Source organism: Pinus tabuliformis, chromosome 1_2, assembly GCF_031772625.1.
Source record: "Pinus tabuliformis cultivar Carrire ecotype Pingquan chromosome 1_2, CPIR1, whole genome shotgun sequence".
Taxonomy (NCBI): domain Eukaryota; kingdom Viridiplantae; phylum Streptophyta; class Pinopsida; order Pinales; family Pinaceae; genus Pinus; species Pinus tabuliformis.
In genome coordinates, this window is record NC_142298.1 from 956902485 (window position 1) to 956916891 (window position 14407).

At 39.0% G+C, this 14407-nt stretch overlaps 1 protein-coding gene across 2 annotated transcripts in view; it reads left to right on the forward strand.

Annotated features, from left to right (window-relative positions):
- The window catches only part of LOC149209136 (importin subunit alpha-9-like), a 279111-nt gene that overhangs the window by 214785 nt on the left and 49919 nt on the right, over nucleotides 1-14407 (forward strand). The window lies entirely within an intron of this gene.

A 14407-nucleotide genomic window follows, 5' to 3' on the forward strand; every position in this document is an offset into this window, starting at 1 on the left:
GAGGAGGTGGAGAAGACTCAAGAGCAATAGGGGCCGCAAGAGGAGGGTTATTTTCTGGAGGAAGCTCAGATAGAGTATTATCAAATACTGAGGCTACATCATCCCTCCCATCAGGTGGACCGACCGGAAGAAGAACGCTGTGAGGCTGATCCTCAGAACACTGCTTAGAAGAACACTGAAAGAATCCTCTGTCTTCATCAAATACTACATCCCGACTGAAGCTAAGACGACTAGTGGCTATATCTATCAGCCTATAGGCCTTGTGATGATCACTGTACCCTGTCATCATGAGTTTCTGGCTTTTGGAATCCAACTTAGATCGCTTAGCAGCTGGAATCCAAACATATGCAACTGAGCCAAATACTTTGAGATGACTGATCTTAGGCTTACGGCCAGACCAAACCTCTTCAGGAGTCTTCCCTGTAACAGCCTGAGTGGGTGATCTGTTAAGAAGATAAACAGCAGTAAATACTGCTTCAGCCCAGAATTTGTTTGGAACACTCCTGTGTTGTAGCATGGAACGAGCCATTTCAACAACCGTGTGATTGCGACGCTCGACAACACTGTTTTGCTGAGGAGTGTAAGGAGTGGTTAATTGACGTTTGATGCCATGAATATCACAGAAGTTGGCAAACGCTGAAGAACAAAATTTCCCCCCATTGTCGGTCCTAAGGGTCATGATGTTACAACCAGATTCTTTTTCCACTAAGGTTTTAAACTTCTGAAAGGTACTAAGAGCATCAGATTTATTTTTTAAAAAATATACCCACATCTTTCTACTGAAATCATCTACAATAAGTAAAAAATATTTGCAAGCAGTGATAGAAGCTGTATTCATAGGACCGCAAATATCAGCATGAAGTAACTGAAGTACCTTAGATGCGCGCCAAGATTCTCCATTTTTGAATGAAGACCGATGTTGCTTTCCCGCTTGACAGGCGCTGCATACCCCCAACTGCTGAGTCTGAATATCAGGTAATCCAGACACAAGTCCCTCCCGAGAGAGCTGAGAGAGATACTGCATATTGAGATGCCCATATCGCTGATGCCATAGAGTGCTGATAGGAGAGATACGTGCTGCTAGAGCCACTTCTGGAGAGTCACCGGTGTCAAGTAGCCTGTATAGACCATGATCCTCTAGGCCAACAGCAACTGTTAAACTAGTCTCCCTGTCAATAATGGAGCACTTGTGGGTACTGAACACTACATCAAGTTGAGGAGAATTCCTCATAATCTCGCTGACAGATAGCAGATTAATTTCCATACCAGGAACATAGTATACATTCAGAAATATAATTGTGCGCCCACCAGACTGAATTTGAACTGTACCTCTGCCAGCTACTGTGTACTTTTCACCTCCGCCAAATACCACGGAATCACTGAAAGGTGAGAAGTCAATAAACCAGTCACGCCTGTGAGAAAAATGACGTGATGCGCCAGAATCAATGTACCATGCAGAGGAAGGAACAGGATCTGAAGACCTTTTAGCCATAAAGGCGTAAAAGGCAGACTCTGTCTGCTAGGAATGTTCTGCAACATTTGCTGTCTGATGTGGCCCTCCCTGTTTCCTCTGTTCAGAAGCAATCCTCTGTCGACAATCTTTCTTCATGTGACCGAACCTGTGACAGTAATTACACTGCACACTTTTCTTCCGAGCAGGATCAAAAAGCTGAGAGGAGCCTTTCTGCTGAAAGGACTGAGAGGACTGATATTTTGCAGAAAATGCATTTTCCGAGGACACTGATGAAGCACTACTACCAAACTGCTGTTTCCACCGATCCTGCTGCAGAAGTTTGGTACATAAATCTGGAAACTTCAGATCAACATTTGTGGTGGTAATGTTGAGTGTTTCTATGAAGTGTTCATAAGATTTCGGTAGACTTTTCAAAGTAATGACTACCATATCTTCCTCCTCCATGGTCCGACCAATGGCTTCGAGCTGATCTCGAATGTCTTTAATTTTGTTGAGATGTTCCTGTAAAGACATATGTTCGTCCATCATGATGGAGAACAACTGATTTTTGAGAAAAAAAGTTCTGCTTTTGTCAGATGTCTCATGCAGTTCTTTCAACTGTTGCCAGATTTCAGCAGCTGTCTTGCCAGAAGGGATCTGTGGTAACTGATCATCAGCGACAGAGAGCTTGAGAAGCATAACAGCCTCTCGATTTCGATCATCAAATTTATCTTGATCGGTCCCAGCTGTACTGGGACGAAGCTCTTTGCCCAAAATGAGTTGATCAAGACGCCTGTACTCAAAAATGGTCAACATTCTTTGTTTCCAAATGTTATAGTTGCTGCCATTAAAGCGTTGATTTCCTTCTAACATCAGATTGGTGAGCGTGGCCATTTTCCCAAAGAAAATACAGAAGTCCAGCAAAAATATCTTTAATAAATGTGACAGGTCCAAATCATAAAATAAAGTTTGAGGTTCCTTTCTCTGTCCAGATCTGAGTTTTGTCCTAAGATAAGCACAGGTCTGAGAATACAGTTTCCCACAGGTCTGAGAATGCAAGTCTACCACAAGTGTATACTGATGCAATGTCCGAGCTATAAACAGATGTCACAGGTATGCTTCAGGTCCGTGGAGCTCCACCATAATCCGACCCCACAGCTAGCACCATAATCCGAGCGGCAACAGATAATTTCAGGTCTGAGTTTGTAATGGAGGCTGTCAGGATCACGAGGAAAAAAATCCGCTGATTGGGAACACACTGCCGGCAAACAGAACCGTTGATGATAAAGCAAATACGAAGATTTAAAAATGGACCCACGTGAGCTGTCAAAGCTTCACGTCTCAGCTTCACGTCTCAGCTACGTGGTATAGTTCCACAGGTGTATACGCGTGTTTGAAATATCCACGGTATATACGAGCTTTATATATACGCGTTTGAAATATGTTCCGAGGCGTATACGGGTTTGAAATATCCACGGGTTTGAAATACAATGAACCAACACACGCGTATCCACGGATTTTAAATATATTTGACAGGGTGTATCCACGGGTTTGTTTGACAGGGTTTCAAACAAAAAAAAACAAATAGACTGTTGCCCGCAGATCGAATTTTCAGACCACGACTCCGATTTTCAAAAAACAAATGAGTTTTGAACGAGAGAAAACACCTGGGTCACGTTTGCCGAAGAATTCCACGTTGTGGCCGAAGAAAATAGCTGGATTCAATTCACGATAGAAGAATTCCACGTTGAGTTCGAGTAGCCGCCAGGCGAAGAAGAAAATAGCCGGATTCACGATTCCAAACCGGAAAAAAATGACTTTCACGATTCCAAGCAAACTGGCCAGCCAAGAAAAAAATTCCGCTCCCACGAAACAGTCACCGCCACAAAGTTAATTCCTTAGAAAAATGATCATGCAGGGGAAGAATCCATTTCTGTATCGAGATGGACGACTGTAAGCTTTTATCACAGCGAGCAAAGCCGAGGCTAAGACTCAGTGAAGGCTACCTGGCTTACAGAGGGCTCGACCTTAGAAAGGACTCAAGAGATTACGATGCAGAGAGAATAACTGTTCAAGAAATCTCTTAACTTGGCTCTGATACCATAAAAGAATGTTGAATGAATTGATTTCAAATGAGCAAAACAGCGCAATCATAATACAGAGATATTTACAATAATAGAAACATCAGGTTTCTATGTAGAATATAGAAACACTCAGTTTCATCTAAGAAACTGCTAAAAGAATACAAATAGCAACAACTAAATACAATGAGCATTAAATACTAAATAGAATACTAAATAGGAATATTCTAATAGCTTCTTCATATATGACATGACTCTTTGACATTATGACAAATTCTAAAGACATCAAGAAGAAGTCTTTGACCAATGACACTTCTTGCTCATGAAACCCATGCAACAAGTTATACAAAAATAAATTTATTCCCTTTTATTACATCATTAGCCATAATTACTTGTCATTATGAAGACCGAACCTAGTTACACTTTCTTCAACACTCCCTCTTAACTAGGGAGGTATTCGTAATGGTACTTGGTCATTCTTAATATGAAGAATTTCTCATAAGAAGAATCGGATTTGCAATCCATCTGTTATAGCATCATTTCGACCAACATTGTTTTCATTTTGCAAGGCCTTGACTAACAACTCTATCTCTCACTTAGATCGGAGCGCACAATGTTGGCGAGACCAATGATTGATAGACACGCATCATCATTGTCTCTCTTAGGGTCATACCCACCCTGGTGTTCTCCAAGTATGCCCTACTAGGACTATTCTCAGTTTGGGTTCCCAGCCCTCAAGAATACCGTTCTTGCCCACTCTTGTCTTGGATGCCCTACCACATCCTCAAAGAGTGTTGGATGCCAGATGATTACACAATCCTCCATTCTTTCTTCCAAACTGAAGACAAGAATGTCGTGTCTAACTCTCTTTCTTAACCAGGGATGAGTTCCAAGTTTCTCTTCACTCAGAAACTTACTCAAGTTCCTTTACTCATAGGAACCTCCCAGAGCTCCCTTTCACACGGGGACTCTACCATCAACACTTTATAGGGTCTTCTAGTTGCCTGATGATCCAACACCTTGATGTCATCACTTTCTTCATATGTAGGGTCCAACCATTCATCACTTTTCTTCATCATGTCATTTCTTCTTTTCCTGGAAAGTATCCTCCTTGGCTTTACATCTGGGACTTCCTTCATAGGGCCATCTATCTTCACTTTTCCTTCAACGGTGATTGCTCTAGATCACAAGGTACATAGTTGTGACATCCTTCACAACTCTCCTTACCACAGCCCTACACACATACCAAACTTTCTCCAAGAGGTCAGAAACCAAAAACAAATCACATATTACGTTTTGGTGATGGCCTTTTCTAGTGACATCTTCCTGTAGGTATCAACATCCTGCATACATGTTGACACATCTCCCAAAGATATCTATTGTCAAGGGTCTCCAACCTTTTTAGACTTCCTCAGAGTCTTCATATCTTTCCGAGAGATTTCCTAGTCAAATCTTCCTGATCCTTTGGATGTTGATTGCCTTCATCATTGTTGCATATTTCACGATCTCTTCCTTCCTCACACGTTCCATTCTCAGGAGCTTTCAGTCAGAGTTCCTTAATTGTAGTCAACCACCTCATACTTCATATGAGGACATATTATGTTGATTTCATCTAGTGTGACTTATGCCTTCTTGCATCCTTTTAGAGGAGGAGATCCTTTTTCTCTTGATCATTCTTGATCCATGTTACTTGCAACCATATGACATGATATTACAATATTAAACACAAGCATACATACCTCATTTGACCTTTAGGTCATCTAGGCTTCTTCCAATAACTTCCTTGATTGAAAGGATCTTCAATCCCTTGATCTGCTTCATTTCTCACACTATCGTCTCATGAATTCCATAAGTTGGATTTCCTAATGAACCACTTGCTACCTCTCTAGATTAGTGAACTCTCTGTTGAGGTTTCCATCAGAGAATCTTGATGATCTTGCATATCCCCATCTGGAAAATGTTTCCCTTTTGACTTGATGTATGATGAGCCTTGTCCTAGAGGACTTCTTCATTTCCTTTAATATCCAATGAGGTTCCCAAGAGCTATATCCTTCATGTTCGACTACCATGGATTTTGTCCTTCATGATTCCCATGGTGATATCACGAGCTCTTGTTTCTAATGCTTCCATGATGCCAAGATGCATCTTATGATCATGGTCATATTAGTACCCTTCATCAATACACATCTATCACGAGAGTCTCTTATCTTTCCGACCACCCTTATCGGGGCGGTACCTGAGTGTGTCAATAACCAACGACAAAAACAAATTATAACGAATTGTCGATTACCTAAACTTAGCGACGTGCTCCAACAACCGTCGTTGTCACAACTATATTAATTACTTGATATGCAAATTCAATATATATCAGCAAAGAAATTTCAGTCTATTTTAAAAGCCAATAGATGAAAGGCATGTTGCAAATGATTACCTTGTTGATTTTATAAAAAATAATAATAAAGAAATTGTCGCATATTTAAAAAAGCCAATAAATGAAAGGCATGTAGCAAATGATTACCTTATGCCTAAGTCGGTTTTCAGTTTTCAAGACAGACGTGCAAATTCGACGGTCGTATAACACAGCGGCCGTAACTCGCAAAAATTAGGCCTGGAATTTGACGTTCCACAGAACGTATTTTGTTTTTAAAATAAAAAATTAAAATGTCAGAACACAGGTAAAAAGAATTTAAAACCCTAAATTTGTCATGTATACATCTAAGTTAATCGTTCGAAACAAAAGTTTAATAGATGGTCGTAAAATTTTAATGGCGGGTTAATAGAGGGTCGTAAAATATTTTTTTATATTGTTTTTTATTTAAGTTTTTGTCATAGTTTGTTTTTTCATCTGATCTTGATGAGGAACAAGAAAAATTTAAGTTTTTTTTGTCATAATTTGTTTTTAAGTTTGATAGCGTATTTTTTTTAATATAATTTCTATTAAAAAACTTTACTTAATTCTTCTTTTCAATCAATCAAATAATTTCAAATACTACAAATAATAAGCCAGTGAAAATGGTTAATATTCTCATTAACTTCTATTTCCAAGGTTTGTCCATCATTTACCTCAAATCGCTACTAAGAAGGTTAAGGCAAATCTCTTACATATCAATGACAAAGTTCTATTTTAATAAGCCAGTGAAAATGGTTAATATTCTCATTAACTTCTATTTTCAAGGTTTGTCCATCATTTACCTCAAATCGCTACTAAGAAGGTTAAGGCAAATCTCTTACCTATCAATGACAAAGTTCTATTTTATTTTATTTGTGGGTATAGATATAAATTGTTCATTAACAAAATTTGAATTAGTTTTATTTTATTTTATTTGTGGGTATAGATTTAAATTGTTCATTAACAAATTTTGAATTATATTTATTCTGTATTTTATGTGTCATTCCAGGTGAAGTTTCTCGTTCGAAATTTGGAAAATTTTAAAGTCAAAAAATTAATACTAAATTTTCACCAGCAAAAGCTATAGTCTATTTGTTTTATATTTCCTAAAAAATTTGGACCTTTTTTCTCCATCAAATTGGTTTAAAACTTAGTCAAAATCTATTAAAATCACAAATTAATTTATAAACTTTGCATAATTATAATGCCTTAAAGTTTTTCAAGACACTAAATTCATTTAAAAAGATTTTACACAACACTGAATCTATTTAAACAGAAAATAAAGAAAAATTTATTTAAAAATTGTTTCACCAAATTTATAGTAAAATTTTAAAAAAATAAAATAATTAAACAATACCCAAACAAAATTATTTTACATTTTGAAAATCTTTTGAACAATTTTTTTGATTAAATTTATTTAAAATCCAGTACAAACTTATTGAAATCACAAATTTAATCCTCTTAAATTACTAAATCCATTTAAACAAATTTTAAATTATACTCAATCTATTTAAAAAAACTAAAAAAAATTAACTAAAGATGGTTTCACCAAATTCCATTCAAATTTTTCAAAACCCAAAATAATTAAATAATCTGTAAACAAAATAGATATCTTTGATTTAATCACAATTATATAATTAAATATGAAATGCTGTTGCGTAGAACTTGGATATAACCTGAAAAATACTAATGAATCTGAATAAAACTTAAAATAATGCTCATGAAAAACAATTAACTGTTATCAAATTTTGACTAACAGTCAAAACAAATTCGAAATTCCAGGCCTGCTCGCCAGTTCAGCTGGCCTTTCGCAAATGAACAGTAATCACTATTCACAACATCGATACCGAAGATTGAAAGAAAATTTCAGCTGTGAATATGGCATAAACATACAGATAACTATCATAATGGTAGATGCGAGACTTATACAAATACCTAAGTCAAATATTTGTCTTGATCCCACATCGATCCATAAAAATATACAGAGATATATACAGAGTCCGACAGCATTTTTACATATGTTAATGCACATAATATTAATGGGGCATCTACAATTCTTCCATTTGCAAGCGGAGTGATGAACTTTTATGTGCTGACTGCCAGCCTTATGACACAAATAAAAATAAAACTGGTCATCCCGGAAGAAAATGCAGATGCAAATCAACTATCTATCAAGAAAATGATAAAATAACCCGCACATTCAATACAGCAATTAAAGACTCAGCAACTAAGTAATTACAATCCAGTGACAGACAGTAATGGAAAAAAAATTATTCGCCGGTTCCTCGATTCACCATTTCCATGTAGCGAGCGAGCGACTGTTCCCTCTGAAGCTTCATATCATTGTTCATCTTGGCAATAAAGGCCTCCACTCGTCTATTCAACTCGTCTTCGCTGGGAGAGGGCTCTTTTCTCAACCCCAGGGCTAATTCAGGTCCCTGCTGGAGGTCGACGGTTCGACTCCTGGCGGTGCTCAATGTCTCGGACTTTCGAAACACTGCAGAGTCGTGGGACGCGGCCTCCGTAGCGTTGCCGCGGTGGACAGATTCCCAGGTCTCAGATTTCCGAAGGTGCCGCGCCAGAGGAGGGCCTCGGCCTTCTGTTATAGCCTTCCACGTGGCCTCCAGAGTGCCCGCCTTCTTCTTCTGCAAAAGATTTTGGAGCTTATGATAGGACTCTTTTGTGAGGGACACCATCTCACTCATAGTAGAGGTCTGTTACTCCCTCTTTCCTCGGCCTTTTTCTTCAGCGTCCTCCATCTTTTCCGGCGATATGAGATTCTTTCCATAATCTTCCCATAGCATTGAATCTTAACTATTCTGTCTTGTTTGAGGACCACACTTCCCTTTCCTTTCTGCACATGTTTAAGTCCTTTAACCTCCAACACTTTTGTTCACAATTTGTCCTTTTTTCATCTTGCATAAATATCGTAAGATATTAAATGATGAAACTTCCTTGTCCCAAGGACACTTGCCATCTTGCTCATAGATGATTATCTTCTTATCATTTTTCTCAGATCTCCCAATTGAGATCTCATGAAGATATTTCTCCATTCTTTGATACCTTCAATCAGGTCCAAGTGATATGACCTTCTTTACTGCATTTCAGAGAGTATATCTTCTAGCATTTCATATCTCTTTTATGTCTCCTTTCTTGCTACATAGGAAAGAGAGGACCTTAAGAGTTCCCTCTTATGAATTCAAAGGAGACCTTGATATGTTCACAGACTTCTCTTCTCCATAAGGATTATGTCAATCCTTCTTATTCCATGCAAGGACCTTTGATGACTCATCTAACCTATAGATCTCCTTGCAGTCAAGAAGTCATTGAACCAAACTTGATTATAGAATGAAAAGATACTTACTTGATTGTGAAGAGTCTTTCCTCAATAGAAAAGGTTGCTCCTTTTGATGAGGATGATTTGCTGCTTCCTTGGGTGATCTTCTTCTAGGGCTAGGAGATGATCCTTTGAAGATGTCCATGCCTTATTGCCTTCAATTGTAGTTTAGAACAAGACTGCTTCTAGCACTTCGATCTTTTTCGAGATGATATAGTCTTCGATTTGAGGTCCTTTGAGCTTCATTGCTTTGTAGACATTTTGATGAGAGTCTTGGTGGCCTTTTGATGGTGACGGTGGAGTCAAAAAGATCTTGCTGTTGTAGATTGTCTCCTTGATTGCATAGACAACAACCCTTGTTATTGAATACTGCTGTTGTAGGCTGATCCTTTGATCTAGGGTTTGATCACAATTAGGGTTTGATTCTGCAATGGAGATCTTGATATTCTTCAGCTTGCATTGATGCCTTGATCCTTGAATGTCTCTTTTCTGCCCTTCCTTTGACTTCTGAACCCTCGCTCTGATACCATGTTGAAGAATCTAGGGCATTCAAAATTAATGAGATTCTTCTTAGCATGATAACAATTTGTGAAGTGTTTTCACAATTTTATCTTAGCTTGATATTCTTCTTAAAATTAGTATGTGTGTTTGCTTCATCAAACTGCTATCAAAACCAAAGAGACATGAGCATAAGATATTTTGCTTTCTGCCAGGGCCAAAACCTCTCCCTCTTGGAGAGGAAAACCTGCACAAAATTCTTCTTATAGAGATTCCAATTGGCGAATACCAGGACCATGACCCTTGACCTCCGAGGCCACTCCAAGACCAAGACACCAATCCTCTTCTTTGTCACTGCTGAGATCATCATCTTTGCTGCACCACTGAGATCATCGAGACTGCATCACTGAGATCCTCATTACTGCTGCTTCATCATGTCAACGAAGTCTCGTCTTCATTGAGATCTTCACTGTGACCTTGTTTCTATGCCTTTATCAAAGCACCGAGAGCTTCATTGTGACCTTGTCTAGTATGCCAAGTATTTTACTGTGAAATCATAGTTATGCCGAGGCAGAGATCAGTTGTCTAGAGAGTGTATCATCTCCCATTTTCTCCATCACAAATATAGTGATCAACACTACACCGAGACAGTCACTGTTTTCCTTGCGTTGAGATTATCATCATAGATACGCTGAGACAGTCATCACGGAGGAGGAGAACTTGTAGTTAGTTACTGTTATTATTACTGAGATCACAGATATGTTTGAGCCCTTGTACTCATCAAAGTCCTGTACCTCTGTCCTTATCCAAAGTCATTCATCCGAGATTTTTGACTTACAGTTATTTGAGACTTTTGCTGCCACATAATTCTTAAGTGTACTGAGATTGTATCTCTCCATCCACGGCTATGCCGAGATTGTATCTAGTACTAAACTCATTGTTACATAAAAATTGCATCCTCCTGTCATGTGTATTTCTGATCCCTATAATCATGCGTATTACCATGTGATAGAGTCAGACTAGCCCGAGTTTCTTCCTACAGCTTATACCCATCCAAGGTTGCAGTCAAACCGGAGTTTTGTCCTTCTTTGATGCGGATCTCAGACCTTGTATCCATCCGAAAACTTCAAAGAGAATGTGAGTTTTCTTCTACCTTTTTGCGCTGACCCTGACAGGGAATTTATAGTGGTTTGTCTCCTCTTTTGAGCTGACTTTAACAAGTGAACCGACATGTCTTTTTATTGAGCCGATGTGACTGCCATTTAGCTATTTAATTCAATTTTGAGGCCGACATGATGATATCCTTATCGTTTTTCTTGCAGACTTCTTTGTGCTTGCTTTGGAGGTTTGATCTTGGTCTTGGAGGGCTGCTTGAATACATTTTTACATAGGCTCATGAAGAGCTTCTTCATATATGACATGACTCTTTGACATTATGACAAATTCTAAAGACATCAAGAAGAAGTCTTTGACCTATGACACTTCTTGCTCATGAAACCCATGTAGCAAGGCATACAAAAATAAATTTATTCTCCTATTACATCATTAGTCATAATTACATGTCATTATGAAGACCAAACCTAGTTACACTTTCTTCAACATGTGCTGCATATGTGCTTTCCTATACTATGCTTAAAATTTTATAAGCTTGTTTATTGATTAGATGGTGATAAGAACATTCTATTGGTAGATTTTAGGGATATCTGTTTCATTTCATTTGAACTATGGTCAAATCTTACTTCTACATGTTGTCTTATATGTGTTGGGATTGAAGAACCTTGTCTCAATTTCTTCTATGGAAGACAAGGGTTTCAAGGCTGCATTCATCAATGGGAACATCCTTTCTTGGCAAAGGAGAACTAGCATAAGAGATGCCTTCACTCTTGAAACCTGAAATGAAGGCCTATATAAAGTTTATCGGAGCCCTATGTGAACTTTGGTCCATGATGCTTCTCATCAATGTGAGCTGTGGCACCAAAGATTCACTCACCTTCACTATGAAGCCCTGCTTAGGTGAGAAAGATGGTTTTTGGAATGCCTAAGGTTCAAGTAAATCATGACGGAGTTTGTCAAGGATGTGCAAGTGGAAAGAAGGTGAAGGGACCATTCCATCAGAGTAGAAGCATAACTAGTGGAATACTTAAACTCATACATTTCGATCTATGTGGACCCATCCTAGTGACTTTTCTTCGTGGATACTTGTACTATATAATCTTTGTGGATGACTTCTCCCGCAAGACATGGATTTTCTTCTTGAAGCACAAGGACCAAGCATTTGACATGTTCAAGGACTTCAAGGCACTAGTAGAAAATCAAACAGGAAAGAAGATCAAAGTCTTTAGGTTTGACAATGAAGGAGAATTCATTTCAAATGAGTTCATTGACTTTTGCAAGAAAGATGGAATCAAGAAGGAGACCATTGTACCTTACAACCCTCGAACAAAATGGTGTAGCTGAAAGGAAGAACATGATTATCATGGAAGCAACCCGAGCTATGTTGCATGATCAAAAGTTGCCAAAGTTTCTATGGGGAGAAGCTACTAACGACCACACTCTATTTTCAAAATAGGACTCCTCATCAAGCCATGGGTGACAAGACTCCTGAAGAAGTTTTCAGTGGTGCAAAGCCCGAAGTTGGACATTTGAGGATCTTTGGCTACCCTGTCTACTTTCATGTGCCAAAGGAGAAGAGGACCAAGCTGGAAGCTTCAAGAAAGAAAGGTACTTTTATTGGTTACTGTGAAAATTCTAAAGCTTATAGAATATATGTACCTGGTCAAAGAAATATAGAGTTTAGTAGGGATGTGACATTTGATGAAGATGCTGCCCTTGGGAAAGTAAGGGACACTCCTCCCCTTGCCAATGTTGGAAGAAAGGATGATTCCATGGATGAACAAGAAGAGCCTCCTATGCCTAAGCCAGAGCCTGATCTTGCTGATGATCCCTTGGAACCCATGGACCCCTTAATCCCCCTCCGTGTGATCCTCTTGATAAGAAGAGACGATTATGGCTTTGTGACATTCTACAGGATGCTAAGAGACATGTTGCTGCAAAAGGAACCTTTAAGGAAAGTAAGAAGCCATGCCGATACCAGGGATATGTTGTAGCTATGAGCAACTTTATGTAGGCTAAGCCTTGCACCTTTGAAGAAGCAGTGAAAGAACAAGTATGGAAGGATGCTATGGCCGAAGAATATGAGTCCATTATGAAGAATGATGTCTGGGAAGTGGTTTCGAGACCCAAAGGCAAATCTGTTGCGACTTCAAAATGGATCTACAAAATCAGGCATGGTGCTGATGGAAGTATTGAAAAGTACAAGGCGAGGTTCGTGGCTAGAAAATTCTCCCAGAAAGAGGGAGAGGACTATGATGAGATCTTTGCATTGTTTGCCCAATATACTATCATCCGATCTATCATTGCTCTTCCTGTTAGTTAGGGATGGACACTACACCAGATGGATGTGAAGACTACATTTCTTCATGGCATTCTCGTGGAAGAACTATACTTGGAGCAAATATAAGGTTTTGAGGAGCATGACAGGAAGACTCGTGTGCAGGCTGAAGAAGGTGCTTTACAGATTGAAGCAAGCCCTTAGGGCTTGGTATGCCCACATTGATAACTACTTGATGAAGCTTTGATTTACGAGAAGCAATGCTAATCCGAATCTCTACTTCAACATTGTCCAAGGTATGCTCCTGATTTTGGTATTATATGTTGATGATTTATTCTTAACAAGTGGGGAACCTCTTATTCTCCAATGTAAGAGGGAGCTAGCCTTTGAGTTTGAGATGAAAGACCTTGGTTTGATGCACTACTTCTTGGGCTTAGAGACCTGGTGAGATTTTCCTTTCTCAAGGGAAATATGTTGTCAAGCTATTGGAAGGATTTGGAATGGCAGAATGCAAGTCCATGGCCACACCATTGGAGATGAATTTCGAAAAGTTATGTGGTGAAGTTGCAGGACTTGACTTAGCAAATCCCCCTGAGCACTGACAGTTCATTGGGGCTTTGATGTTCTTGGTGAACACTAGACCAGACATATGTTTTGCTGTCAACACTCTTGAGTCAATTTATGATAGAGCCACTACATGCACTCTGGGTTGCTGCCAAGCATGTGCTGATATACCTGCATGGGACAATCAATCACGGATTGAGATATGCTACCAAAGATCTGAGACTTCATGGATACTGTTGCTGCACAAACTAGCAGGCCTTGCGAAGAGGAAAAAAGATAGAGGGAACAACAAGACTTGGGACAGAGGCCCACTGTTAGCACAGCCTAAGTCCCCTGCTCTTCTCAGATTTTCACTGATGGGAGGTGTCCATGTACTACTCACTTGTGATAAATGTCTTTGTGGTAGGTTTGAAGTGAGGTAAGGTAGCTCATTCAATGGAAAGTTCAACAAATGGTGGAAGCCTTGGGAGAGACTAGTAAGACTTCCCACCGAAAACCCCTTTGAGAATAACTACACAAAACCTAGGGTTGAAATTTAACACTAGAAAAGGGTACATCCGAGACTAGGGTAGATGACAGAAACAACAATGCATGATTTACTTCACCAAGTACTAAAGTATTTGGCTTCAAAGAATCCCTAAGTTGAAGGATTAACTTCTAGGGTTCCCACTTGATGTGACGACTAGGGCAACAA